Here is a 12724-nt window from a genome sequence, read left to right as displayed (position 1 = left end):
ATTAGGGAGGTATGAACATTTGCATTGGATAGTACATATCTTAAAAGAATTATAGACCCAGAGATGAGGTGTGGAGAAGAATGGGAAGAGGGGGAGGACGCGAAGTCATTCCAGGCAGAAAAATCCTCAACGTTTAAGTCATGCCTAGATTGGCATCTGGGCGCCTGTGTTGGAAGGGCCCATGCCCAGCCAGGTTGAGGATTTCTAGGGATGTCACATATTGCTGGACTTGAGGCCTCACCTTGAACTCTGACTCGGTCTCTTCAAGTCAGCTCACCCGGCTCACTGCAAATTGCCGGGGGGCAGACCGCAAAGTATGGGAGTGAGATCTTTGTCAAAGAGTATTTGTTTTTTTCTTTTGGCATGCAACAAATTATGAAAATCAAGACCTAGAATGAACCCCACCATGACTTACAAATCTTGAATATGGAGCACTTTCACTGTCTGCGCCTGGACAGCACCAGGGGGCGCTCTCACACCTTCGGGGATTTCCTTTGGCCCCAAGGCCATCGCAGTGAGGCAGGCGAGTAGGGAGACTCATCCTGCTTTTGTGGAATGCTTGCTCACAGGCCCCTGCCTTCCTTGTGCAGAACCTACCTGGCAGTGGGGTCTGTGTCTCAGCTCCTGGCTCCGGGCACAGAGCTTAGAGCTGCATATCGTGGGCCAGGCCTCCCGTCCTTTTCTCTGAAACCTCGCTGCTGCTCAGCAGGGCTGCACCCTGAGAGGCCGCCCTCTTCTGGCATGATCATCATCCATCTTCAAGACTAAGAACTTCCTGTTGCTCAGAAGGCTGTTTCCTGTCTTCACTTTATCTTCCATCTGAAGCAAAACTTGGTAGGTTTTTGTTTTGTTTTTTTTTTAATGTGGACCATTTTTGAAGTCTATATTGAATTTATTACAATACTGTTTCTATTTTAGTGTTTTTTGTTGTTGTTGTTGTTTGTTTGTTTGTTTTAAATCTGGGTCACAAGGGATGTGAGATCTTGGCTCCCTAACTGGCGATCGAACCCAGACCCCCTGCACTGGAAGGCGAAGTTTTAACCACTGGAACACCAGGTAAAGCCTGCGGTGGATCTTATGACAAGCAGCTCAAGTTGCTGCTCTGTCCTGTGTGTCCAGAAAGCTGGATACAAATTCACTGATGGCTGATTTCAATATCTTCCACATTAGGCCCGCTTGGAAGAGTATTAGAAATATCTGGGTTGAGAAAGATTTCTGTCCTTTCATCAGAAACATCAACTTGTTCACTTTAAACTTGTTAGGAAAAAAAAAAAATCTCCCTGCAACTAAAATAGTAATCGAAATCAACCTCAAATAAGGAGTTGAAGCAGAAATGGAATGGGGGTTGGTTTACCAGGTAGAAAAATCTGTGTATTAGGAAAGGGGGGGGACGGGGGGCGTTGTCTCTAGTTGTGGTGCAATCTACTCTTCTATGATTACATATTTATTTGTACATACAAAGCTCTTTTCTAAAAAAGGAAGCTTGAATAATGAGTTTAAGATCTTTAGAGTGTTAACAGTAATGATGATTGTGTTCGCACCTTGAGTCACTAACATGAGCACGAAATAATCACATTAACATATTTTCCTAAATAGCCTTCACTTCGTAAGACTCTTATTTGAGTGGAGAGTAATACAATCCATTGACTTTTTCTTTTCTGGACAGAAGTTCCAAATTCATATTTCATTCCCTCGGCTTCGTCCTGTGCCTCTGGTACAAACCTGAAGCCCGGGTGGGGCCATTCGCACTGGATTATAAACTGTAAACAGTGGGTGGAGAGGGAAGCACAGAAGGAAGAAGCTACCCTGAGCTTCCCTAATGAGAGAAGACTTAACATTTTTTGCTGCAGGTTTGAAACGTGGCCTCAGGGACCGCTGTTTGCCCACTCATCATCTCAAGAATCATCAGCGGCAGGCAGCTCCCTTTCTCCTGCAGTTCTGAGCTTCACCACTAAGAGGCGCTGCTGTCTCGAGTTCCACCGCAGAGATACCAAACTGAAAGTTGGGAGGGGTGGGGGAAATCAATGAGGGTGAGATCATTTCCTCCGCGCGTCTTTCCACTTCGGGGAATGTTTTTCAATTAAAACGCCAGACACAGATAATCATCATTCATGGCCTGCCTCTTTCAGAGCTCGATTGGAGGCAAGGGCCGGCAGGACCAAGGCTCTTTATTTTAAGGAGCTGCCTGCGCCATGGAAAGAGATGCCACAAATAGACCTGGGAAAAATAAGAGAATGGGGACTTAGCAGATGCTCAGAGCCGTTTTTCTTTATAAATATCTCTGTCCACTTCCCACTCCCTTCCATGTCACTGCAGGCCATTAGCACTCTATTTTTGTTGCCAGCAAGGTCTGGGCTGGGGGCCTACCCTGCTTCTCCTCCCAGCAGATAATCTCATGGGGACAACATTCCTGGGCCCAGGGTTTGACATCTTGTTATTTTTATGCCAGTAGATTGCAGTATCATAACAGCATACACCTTGTGCCAAAGAATGGCTTCCAGGCTGACAAAGTTTAGGAGAGATTATCTTGAAGGTAAACTCCGGGATCTCAAAATGCTCCCTGGGCACTTTATTTAAACCCATTGCAAAACAGGTGACAAAAATATATACATCTCGAGGGTGACCTAGAAAATAGTACCGTATCTTCTCCAGTTGCATAATCACCCAAAGAAGGCCTGCCTGAGTCTAGAGAACATAGGTGGCCTGCTGGTTGTGATTACAATCGGGGTCCAAGAAAGGGGACACATCACCCTTGTTGCTGTTGTTTAGCCGCTCAGTTGTGTCCAACTCTCTGTGACCCCATGGACTGCAGCACACCAGGCTTCCCTGTCCTTCACCATCTCCCAGAGTTTGTTCAAACTCATGTCCACTGAGTCGATGATGCCATCCAACCATCTCATCCTCTGTCGTCCCCTTCTCCTCCTGCCTTCAGTCTTTCCCAGCATCAGGGTCTTTTCCAGTGAGTCGACTCTTCACATCAGGTGGCCAAAGTCTTGGAACTTCAACACCAGTCCTTCCAGTGAAAATTCAGGGTTAATTTCCTTTAGGATGGACAGCATACAGATTATGAAGATTTAAGGTTTGGTCTCCTTGCTGTCCAAGAGACCCTCAAGAGTCTTCTCCAGCCCTGCAGTTCGAAAGCATCAATATTTCAGTGCTCAGCCTTCTTTATGGTTCACCTCTCACCCTAGATGTATCCAAAGGCATCCTCTGCTTTCCTACTCAAATTGCAATTCTACTGTGAACCTTTTGCCATAAATTGTGATCTGGGGGTAGAAGGTGGATACTGCCTGAAGCTGCAGCCAGACCAAAGTGTGATTTCTCCGTGGAGAACAATGGATTTGGATTCAGGGGAAGGAAACAGAGTCCAAGGGCAATGCTAAATAGAGGATACAGAAAGAGGTCCCCCAGCCACCAGGCACTTGGAGGCTGTGGGTACAAGATGGGGATGCCCGGGTCACCGAGGGGCGCTGAAAATAGGACCTGAGGCAGCAGGACTCAGCCTGATGTTGGACCATGTGAAGTGGCTCTTTTGTTTTGGCCAGGATCAGATGGCTCTGGAGCCAAGCAATCCTGAATACACACATGGTCTGCCAATGCTGGTGGACAGTCCTGCTCCAATCTAGGGCTGCTGGCTCCTGAACTCTTAGAATATGGAGCCTGCATTGATCACACCTCCCAGGTGCCCTTGCATCACTGCACCTTCCCTAAACTCTTTGGGTTTTGGTGTCAATTGTCCTGAACCTTTCTTTTCTAACATATCCAACAAATAGCATCTCCATGGAAGACGCTCCGTTAGTCAGCTTGGCCACAGTGCTGCTTGCTATACAATTAAACCAGAGGATGGTTTAGGCACATTTCATGTCCTACTAATTCTTATTCTGCCTTTCTTGTTTCCAATCATCAGATGACCCTGTGACCTGGAAGGAGGCATTTGAGGGCCTACTGGTCTATAAGATGGGGAACAAAGGAGAATCTACAGGACAAGGTTTTCACAGGTACGTTTATTTATCAGCATCTCTACTGCAGATAAGTAAAAACTGCTGTAAAAAGTCTAATAGGCTTGGGCTTCATTTGGGGGTCTCTGGAAGATGGCATCATGATAAAAAAAAAAAAAAGAGGCAGCTCCTGTCCAGGACTCTGTACTCCCTGGACCAAACGCCAGCTTCATGGGAAGCATCTGGGTGCCATGACAACCAGAGCTGCAGTGAATGGGAGGCTGCTGGCTGAACTGGGTGCTGCAACTTCCAGAAAGGAAAGAAAAAAAGAAGGGTCCACCTTCTAGTTCTCAACTCTGTCTCTTCTTTGTCAGAAAGCTGGGTGGAGTATGCAGATACACTACTTGATAGCTCCTGAGGAGGGGTACCTCTGGGGGTAGGAAAAAAATCCCAGAAACCCAAAAAGTTCCTGTAAGTGATCTGACAGATTCAAAGGCATTTTCATCCTTCCAGGTTCACATTTTAGAGAATTTCCCTATAGAGGAAATTTGAAGAATTTCTTAGAAAATAGTACAGAATAGACACCATATACCAAAATCCAATCACATTCATAATGAGTTTTTTCATGCTTATCTTCTTTCCATTCATGAGTGAAGAACAGTCACAGTTGTCCTGCTCAACTCATCTGTACCCACTCCACGATCCAATCCTGAGTTGTTCAGCTCCAGAAAGGCTTCCTTGAAACTATGATAGGTGGTCATACCTCTCGGCGGATTCATCACTATTAAAATATTCTAAGCCTGTGCTGTCTGTTGTACTGGCCTCTCATTCAAGAGTCTCAAGGTAAACAGATTTATGAGACATGAATGTCAGATGAGGGGGACGTTTTTTATAAACACTTTTTCAGGGTAACACCAATAGTGGTGCCGACTATATTTTAAAGAATAACCTCATCTTGGGAATGAGTGTATAGGCTCCTACAAACACTATCTTGAAGGGAAAAAAAATGCATCGGTCAAACTGTGTGCTTTATGCATTCATATGTCAGTTTCATTTCTCAAAATTGACTCACTTCTGGACCTTGATGGGCATAGATCACTTTTGGAAAGTGAATGTATTCCATTTGAAAGACTTCAGATAGTCAGCAGTCGACTTCTCTTTGCAGAGGTTTCCCAAGTAACTACATTCAGCCCAGCAGATTCCTAACCCAGGGTTTTAGAGAGATGACATTGACAAGGGTGATAAATGCAGGTAAAACACTCAAGAGTTAAGAGGCTGACTCTGGGGCCAGGCAGCCCAGGGTGAGAGCCGAGCCACATACCAATGCTGGCGGGCCCCACCTGAATTCAGAATTCCTTGGCTCCAGTGCTGATTTTTTACCCTTTCTAGTTTCCAAAAATGGCCATTTCATTTGATTCCATTCAGTTGTAACCTCTGCTGCCTTAGGCTTGGGCCTGAAATCATAAACACAAACCACATTGAATTTCCATGGGTGGGTTACAGTAGTTATGGTAGTACTATAGGACAGAAGTTAGGTAACCGTTTATATGGAGAAGGAAATGGCAACCCATTCCAGTATCCTTGCCTGGAAAATCCCACCGACAGAGGAGTCTGGCGGGCTAGAGTTCACGGGGTCGCAAAGAGTCAGACATGACTGAGCCACTGTGCACAATCACTTCTGAGTGCAGGAGTATAGCCATGCTTTTGAGTTTTAAGTAAGTGTCATAAAATACAAACACCAACGTTTGGATCTAAAGTACCCTACATGCTCCCACGGGGCCCAAGTATCGGTACCTGATACTTTTTTGACCACACAAAGTTTAAAAAGAGTTATTCGCTCTGACTATTCTGCAACGCAGTTGTAGACTGAGAGCTGATGATGTGTTGACAGTGAGCTTCTGTTAGGTACAAAGCAGAAGGATGACTCTTTGATATAATTACAGAGAGTTACACACAGAATGGTAAATGCCTTTCAAAACCATTTGGTCTGCAAAAATTCGATTCAACCTGCACTGGGCCACCAGTCACACCAGTGTTTACCCATTGTTTATTTTACTCTTCTGTACTCCACACAATTTCTTTTGTCAGGTCATCTCCTAAGGCTAAACGGAAGCTAACTTCTACCCACAGAAAATATTGCATTGCAGTTGACCAAAATATTTAGTTTGGGTTTTTCCATAAGATGTTATGGGAAAACTTGAACGAACTTTTTTGTCCAACCCGATATATTCAGTCACTCGTTAAGCAGCTTTATTTATTTATTTATTTTTTTATTAGTTGGAGGCTAATTACTTCACAACATTTCAGTGGGTTTTGTCATACATTGATGTGAATCAGCCATAGAGTTACACGTATTCCCCATCCCGATCCCCCCTCCCACCTCCCTCTCCACCCGATTCCTCTGGGTCTTCCCAGTGCACCAGGCCCGAGCACTTCTCGTGCATCCCACCTGGGCTGGTGATCTGTTTCACCATAGATAATATACATGCTGTTCTTTCGAAACATCCCACCCTCACCTTCTCCCACAGAGTTCAAAAGTCTGTTCTGTACTTCTGTGTCTCTTTTTCTGTTTTGCATATAGGGTTATCGTTACCATCTTTCTAGATTCCATATATATGTGTTAGTATGCTGTAATGTTCTTTATCTTTCTGGCTTACTTCACTCTGTATAATGGGCTCCAGTTTCATCCATCTCATTAGAACTGATTCAAATGAATTCTTTTTAATGGCTGAGTAATATTCCATGGTGTATATGTACCACAGCTTCCTTATCCATTCATCTGCTGATGGGCATCTAGGTTGCTTCCATGTCCTGGCTATTATAAACAGTGCTGCGATGAACATTGGGGTGCACGTGTCTCTTTCAGATCTGGTTTCCTCAGTGTGTATGCCCAGAAGTGGGATTGCTGGGTCATATGGCAGTTCTATTTCCAGTTTTTTAAGAAATCTCCACACTGTTCTCCATAGTGGCTGTACTAGTTTGCATTCCCACCAACAGTGTAAGAGGGTTCCCTTTTCTCCACACCCTCTCCAGCATTTATTGCTTGTAGACTTTTGGATAGCAGCCATTCTGACTGGTGGTGTAATGGTACCTCATTGTGGTTGTGATTTGCATTTCTCTGAGTGATGTTGAGCATCTTTCATGTGTTTTGTCAGCCATCTGTATGTCTTCTTTGGAGAAATGTCTGTTTAGTTCTTTGGCCCATTTTTTGATTGGGTCATTTATTTTTCTGGAATTGAGCTGCAGGAGTTGCTTGTATATTTTTGAGATTAATCCTTTGTCTGTTTCTTCATTTGCTATTATTTTCTCCCAATCTGAGGGCTGTCTTTTCACCTTACTTATAGTTTCCTTTGTAGTGCAAAAGCTTTTAAGTTTCATTAGGTCCCATTTGTTTAGTTTTGCTTTTATTTCCTATATTCTGGGAGGTGGGTCATAGAGGATCTTGCTGTGATTTATGTCAGAGAGTGTTTTGCCTATGTTCTCCTCTAGGAGTTTTATAGTTTCTGGTCTTACATTTAGATCTTTAATCCATTTTGAGTTTATTTTTGTGTATGGTGTTAGAAAGTGTTCTAGTTTCATTCTTTTACAAGTGGTTGACCAGTTTTCCCAGCACCACTTGTTAAAGAGGTTGTCTTTTTTCCATTGTATATCCTTGCCTCCTTTGTCAAAGATAAGGTGTCCATAGGTTCGTGGATTTATCTCTGGGCTTTCTATTCCGTTCCATTGATCTATATTTCTGTCTTTGTGCCAGTACCATACTGTCTTGATGACTGTGGCTTTGTAGTAGAGTCTGAAGTCAGGCAGGTTGATTCCTCCAGTTCCATTCTTCTTTCTCAAGACTACTTTGGCTATTCGAGGTTTTTTGTATTTCCATACAAATTGTGAAATTATTTGTTCTAGTTCTGTGAAAAATACCGTTGGTAGCTTGATAGGGGTTGCATTGAATCTATAGATTGCTTTGGGTAGAATAGCCATTTTGACAATATTGATTCTTCCAATCCATGAACACGGTATGTTTCTCCATCTGTTTGGGTCCTCTTTGATTTCTTTCATCAGTGTTTTATAGTTTTCTATGTATAGGTCTTTTGTTTCTTTAGGTAGATATACTCCTAAGTATTTTAGTCTTTTTGTTGCAATGGTGAATGGTATTGTTTCCTTAATTTCTCTTTCTGTTTTTTCATTGTTAGTATATAGGAATGCAAGGGATTTCTGTGTGTTAATTTTATATCCTGCAACTTTACTATATTCATTGATTAGCTCTAGTAATTTTCTGGTAGAGTCTTTAGGGTTTTCTATGTAGAGGATCATGTAGCTTTATTTAAAAAGCCTTACAAGGACAAACCAGAGGGAGAAGCCAGTCGTCACTGGATTCAGACTGAGTAGTTGGATTTTTCATCTTATTTTATGCTCCAAGGAAACAACTGAATCTAAAAAACATAGACTCTTTTAGAATGCATGCTACACTTCTACTTGTCTTCTAGTGCAATGATCAGTTTTTCCACAACTTAAAAAGACAGCTTTGTACTTTTGTTGTTGAACTCCATACATGTGAAATTAACCACAGACAAAAAGACTCTTGAATCTTAAAATTTATTCTCATGATCTCCAAACTTTTAAAATGCAATGGTAACATTCTCTAATAAATTAAGGCCTACTATATGCTTGGGGTGAAATAATCAGTAATGAGAAGACAAGTAATTTATATTTCAGGTAGTCATTTTGATAAATGCACTTTGGGAGCTTCTTTTTTTGTGAAATGGGTGGTATGGAGATTGTCTTTATTGGAGATTTGGTTGGCAGAGGGATTTGGGTAAAAACTAAGGTGAATAAAGACTCTGCCATTTTCTTGCTGTTCACCTTTGCTAAAATGGTTAGCATTATCATTGATGTATAACTTCTCAGCAAAATTCTTTTAAAGTCAGTTGTCCCTTTTATAAGGATACATCTATTTTATTTTACTTTTGTTATTACTTTTTTGGATGTGCAGCACGGCATGTGGGATCTTAGCCCCCCAACTAGGGATCAACCCAGCTCCCCTTACAGTGGAAGCTCGAGCCTTGACCACTGGACTTCCAGAGAAGTCCCAGGATATATTTATTTTAAAATTAAGAAACGTCATCTATGAAGTTACTTGATCCAATGTGAACCTAAATTGCAATGCATCACAAGATATTGAAATCACACCGTCACTGAGGACACACCATTCCTTATGATAAGAGACTCCTCCTGCCCGCTATGTGGCATCTAATCCATATAAGACCAATGAGGGCCTTAGTCTTAACTGGTATTTTAAATAGTATTCAAAAGAATTTATTTTTAAAGAAGGCAAGTGGAAACAGAATTCAAACATTTCCTCCTAAACCCCAATGAATCGCCTTATGTACTTGCTCACTCACCCATCTTAAGACCATTGGTTTAAGATTACTGTCTCTTTAACTGTGAGTCACTGGCACCAGAATTGTGAGAAATAATTATTTAAAATGTAGATTTCCAAAGTCTATTTTGGATGAACATTTCACGTTTTTGAAAGTGCAGTCTGGTAATCTTTATTTGAATAATAATAAATATTGAATATGTGTTGTTAGATACGTCTCCAAAACTTTATATGTATATTAGACAACTTAATCCTTAGACCAACACCATGGGGTATATATTCTTCTTATGCCCATTTTACAAGTGGAGAAGTTGAGGCACAGGGAGGTTAAATAACTTTCCCAAGGATCCATGCTAATAACTGGCAGAATCTGGATTCAAAACCAGAACTGGAATTAAAAATATTCTTAAGCACTGTGATGTTACTTCTCTAGATGATTCTAGTACACATGTGGTTTAGAATCTCTGATTTACATGATTTTCTGAACACTTGAAATTGGATGTATATGAAGATCATACTTAGCTGTTTCTGTGTCAAGTTACTTGTAAGATCAACAGGAGTTAATTTTTATTGATAAACATTAACCTCATTAGATTAGTAAATAATATGTCCCAGGAAAATAGAAAATTGAATATGCCAAAATGTACACAGTATTTGATAACTTCCTTAATTAATTTACAAAAATGACTAAAATTGCAAGTTTTTTTTTTCTCTCACTTAGAGTTTTAACAAGACGAAAGAGGTCACGCTGCGGTCTGAACCTACGTGCCACTTCTTAGCAAGAGTAACTGAGAACAGATGTTTCTAGAGCAGTGTCCCTGGCATCAGAATAAAAGAATTAGCTCCATTTGGATGTTCTGTGCAGGTGGGGTCTATTTTTAGTCTCTCCAGCTATATCTGTGGAGTGGAGGATAGCAGATGATCTAGTCTCTTAACCAGTGCTCAAAGACAAATAACCCATTAAAACAGCGTTAGCATCGAAGGCACAGAGGTGTTGCTCTTGGGGTCTCAACACAGCCAGGATCTCTGACTAGGTTTCACTTTAAGGTGTTGGGTGTACCAGTGATATGTAGTCACTCATGTAACTGCTAAGGTCAGTAGCCCAAGGGAGCGTGTTAAAAGTACAAACCCAGGACTTCTCTGGCAATCCAATGGTTAAGACTTCGCCTTCCAATGCAGCCAGTGTGGGTTAGATCCCTGGTCAGGAAGCTAAGTTCCCACATGACCTCTTGGCCATAAAACCAAAACATAAAATACAGAAACAGTATCGTAACCTATCCAATAAAGACTTAAAAAATGGCCCACAGGGGGAAAAAAATTAATACTTATAATAATCTTAAAAAAAAGACAAACCCTTGGGACTCACTTTCAGAGATTCTGTCCAATGAGGTTTCCAGGACTCACATTTTATGAGAGATCCCAGGTGAGTTCAGTGAAGGTGGTTTGATTACCACAAAAATGAGAAAAAAATGATGAAGAAAAGAATCACCACTAGAATGAATATAACTGGAATAGAAGATAACACTTTGAATAATGAAAACTATCAATCACATAGAGCAGCACAGAGATGGACCTCAAAATTTTCTTTTTTCGTCTTTCTACCTCAAAAGATGGAAAGAGGAGAAAACAAAAGACCATGGAAAATGATGAATGCAGGAGGCAAGGAAAGGAGCTAATTCTCAAAGGTCCTTCCTCAGCCGCCTCTTTGGCTGAGAACAAGGACAAAAGAGCCATTGTATATCACCCCCGGTCTGCATGACATCTGATGACCAAAGAAGGTGGCCATTTGGGGGCCATCTTTTGATCGCCATGTAGAGCCACACAGAGGTCACACTGGGAATCAACAGGATCAACCAGGAGCCAAGGGTGGTCTACTCTGGTTCCTGAAGGAGGACGTGATTGGATTGTTTGACTAATGGACTGGCAGGAAACAAAAGCCTGCTACTCATGGACTGCCCAGGTCTTCTGGATAAGCAGAACTGTTTGGCAAGTGGATCTCATCCACTAGAGCAACGCAGGGAAAGAAACTGCTGCTAGGCCATTTGAGTCTCTGCCAGCTTCCGAGGTCAAGGTGGCACATAATATTTGTAATATTGTGGTTATAATAAGAAATGTGGGCCTGGTCTTTATTCTGTTCCTGGCACAGAGCTTCTGAAATCCTTGGAACTTCCTAAGCATGGAGAACAATAAAGGTGTCTTTTGTTATGTTAATGAAGTGACTTTTGGAAAGCCTCTCCAGTGACTAAGAATGGAGCCTTAGGTTGCCAGGGGAACCAGCCAGGCGATTAGAGGTGGGAACTTCCAGCCCCAGCCCTAGACCTCCAGGGAGGAGAGGGGCTGGAGATTGAGTTCAGTCGATGGCCAATGATTTAATCAACCGTGCCTATGTGTGAAGCCTCTATAAAAACTCTGAAGGACTGGGTTTGGAGCACTTCCAGGTTGGTGAACACGTGGAGATTCAGAGAGGCTGGTGAGCCCAGAGGGCATGGAAGCTTCATATCCCCCCCCCACCACCACACACATCACTTGCTCTTTGCATCCCTTCCATCTGGATGTCCCTAGCCGTTTATGATATCCTTTTATGATAAATCAATAATCAAGTAAGCCAAATGTTTCTCTAAGTTTGTGAGCTGCTCTAGCAAATTAATCCAACCCAAACAAAGAGTTTTGTGGGAACCTCTAATCTATAGCCAAGTGGTCACCTGGGCTTCTGATTGATGTCTTCAGGGGATGAGGGCAGCCTTGTGGGACAAGCCCTTATCACTGGACTTCGATGCTGTCTCCAGGTAGATGGTGTCAGAGTTGGGTGGATACTAGGACCCCTAGCTGTGTCGGAGTTGCTGGCTGGTGTGAAAAGAGAAATCACATGCACACATTGACACTGGCAACAGGTAGCTTTCTTTCTCTTATCCTTTGCTCCCTACCTGAAAACGTCAGGGTGTGAAGGAAAATCCAGGCTGTGCTAGCGTATTAAAGTTACCTGTGGTGCTACACTGTTTATATTTGTCATGTTTCTCTACCTGTTGACTTCTTTCATTCACACACAGTTTTTACCGCTCACTGTTTAAATGGCTGCTCCATTATTTTAATCCTTGGCTCAGAGGTGACCGTGAGTAAGAGCCCCCATCCTTAGGTACCAGAAGTAAATATATTTCACAGACAAGAAGACACTATGCACATTTCTTCACCATGGAAATTTGCAGCATTATGGACAGAGAAGCCTGGTAGGCTACAGTCCATGGGGTCGCCAAGAGTCAGACACGACAGAGCGACTTCACTTACACTTTTCAACAGAAGGGTTTGAAGAGCGGAGTTGTCCCCTTGCTGACGTGTGGTGTTCCACACCCACAGCATGCACCCTCCTGAGACTCAACTTTGAGTTGAAGGTTCCTGATCAGAAGGCTGTCCGAAT

At 42.5% G+C, this 12724-nt stretch overlaps 1 long non-coding RNA gene across 2 annotated transcripts; it reads left to right on the top strand.

The window, feature by feature from the left end:
- Positions 1-524: 524 nt before the first annotated feature.
- On the top strand, positions 525-12001 carry LOC122448517. Of its 2 annotated transcripts, XR_006271644.1 has the most exons (5): positions 525-834; positions 919-1056; positions 3908-3998; positions 10034-10177; positions 10923-12001. It is a non-coding gene; the product is annotated as an uncharacterized LOC122448517 (long non-coding RNA). The 2 variants fall into 2 exon arrangements; XR_006271645.1 differs by lacking the exon at positions 919-1056.
- Positions 12002-12724: the final 723 nt, after the last annotated feature.

Source organism: Cervus canadensis, chromosome 10, assembly GCF_019320065.1.
Source record: "Cervus canadensis isolate Bull #8, Minnesota chromosome 10, ASM1932006v1, whole genome shotgun sequence".
Lineage (NCBI taxonomy): Eukaryota > Metazoa > Chordata > Mammalia > Artiodactyla > Cervidae > Cervus > Cervus canadensis.
The sequence above is the reverse complement of the archived record's forward strand: the minus strand, read 5'-3'. Positions and strand labels throughout refer to the sequence as shown.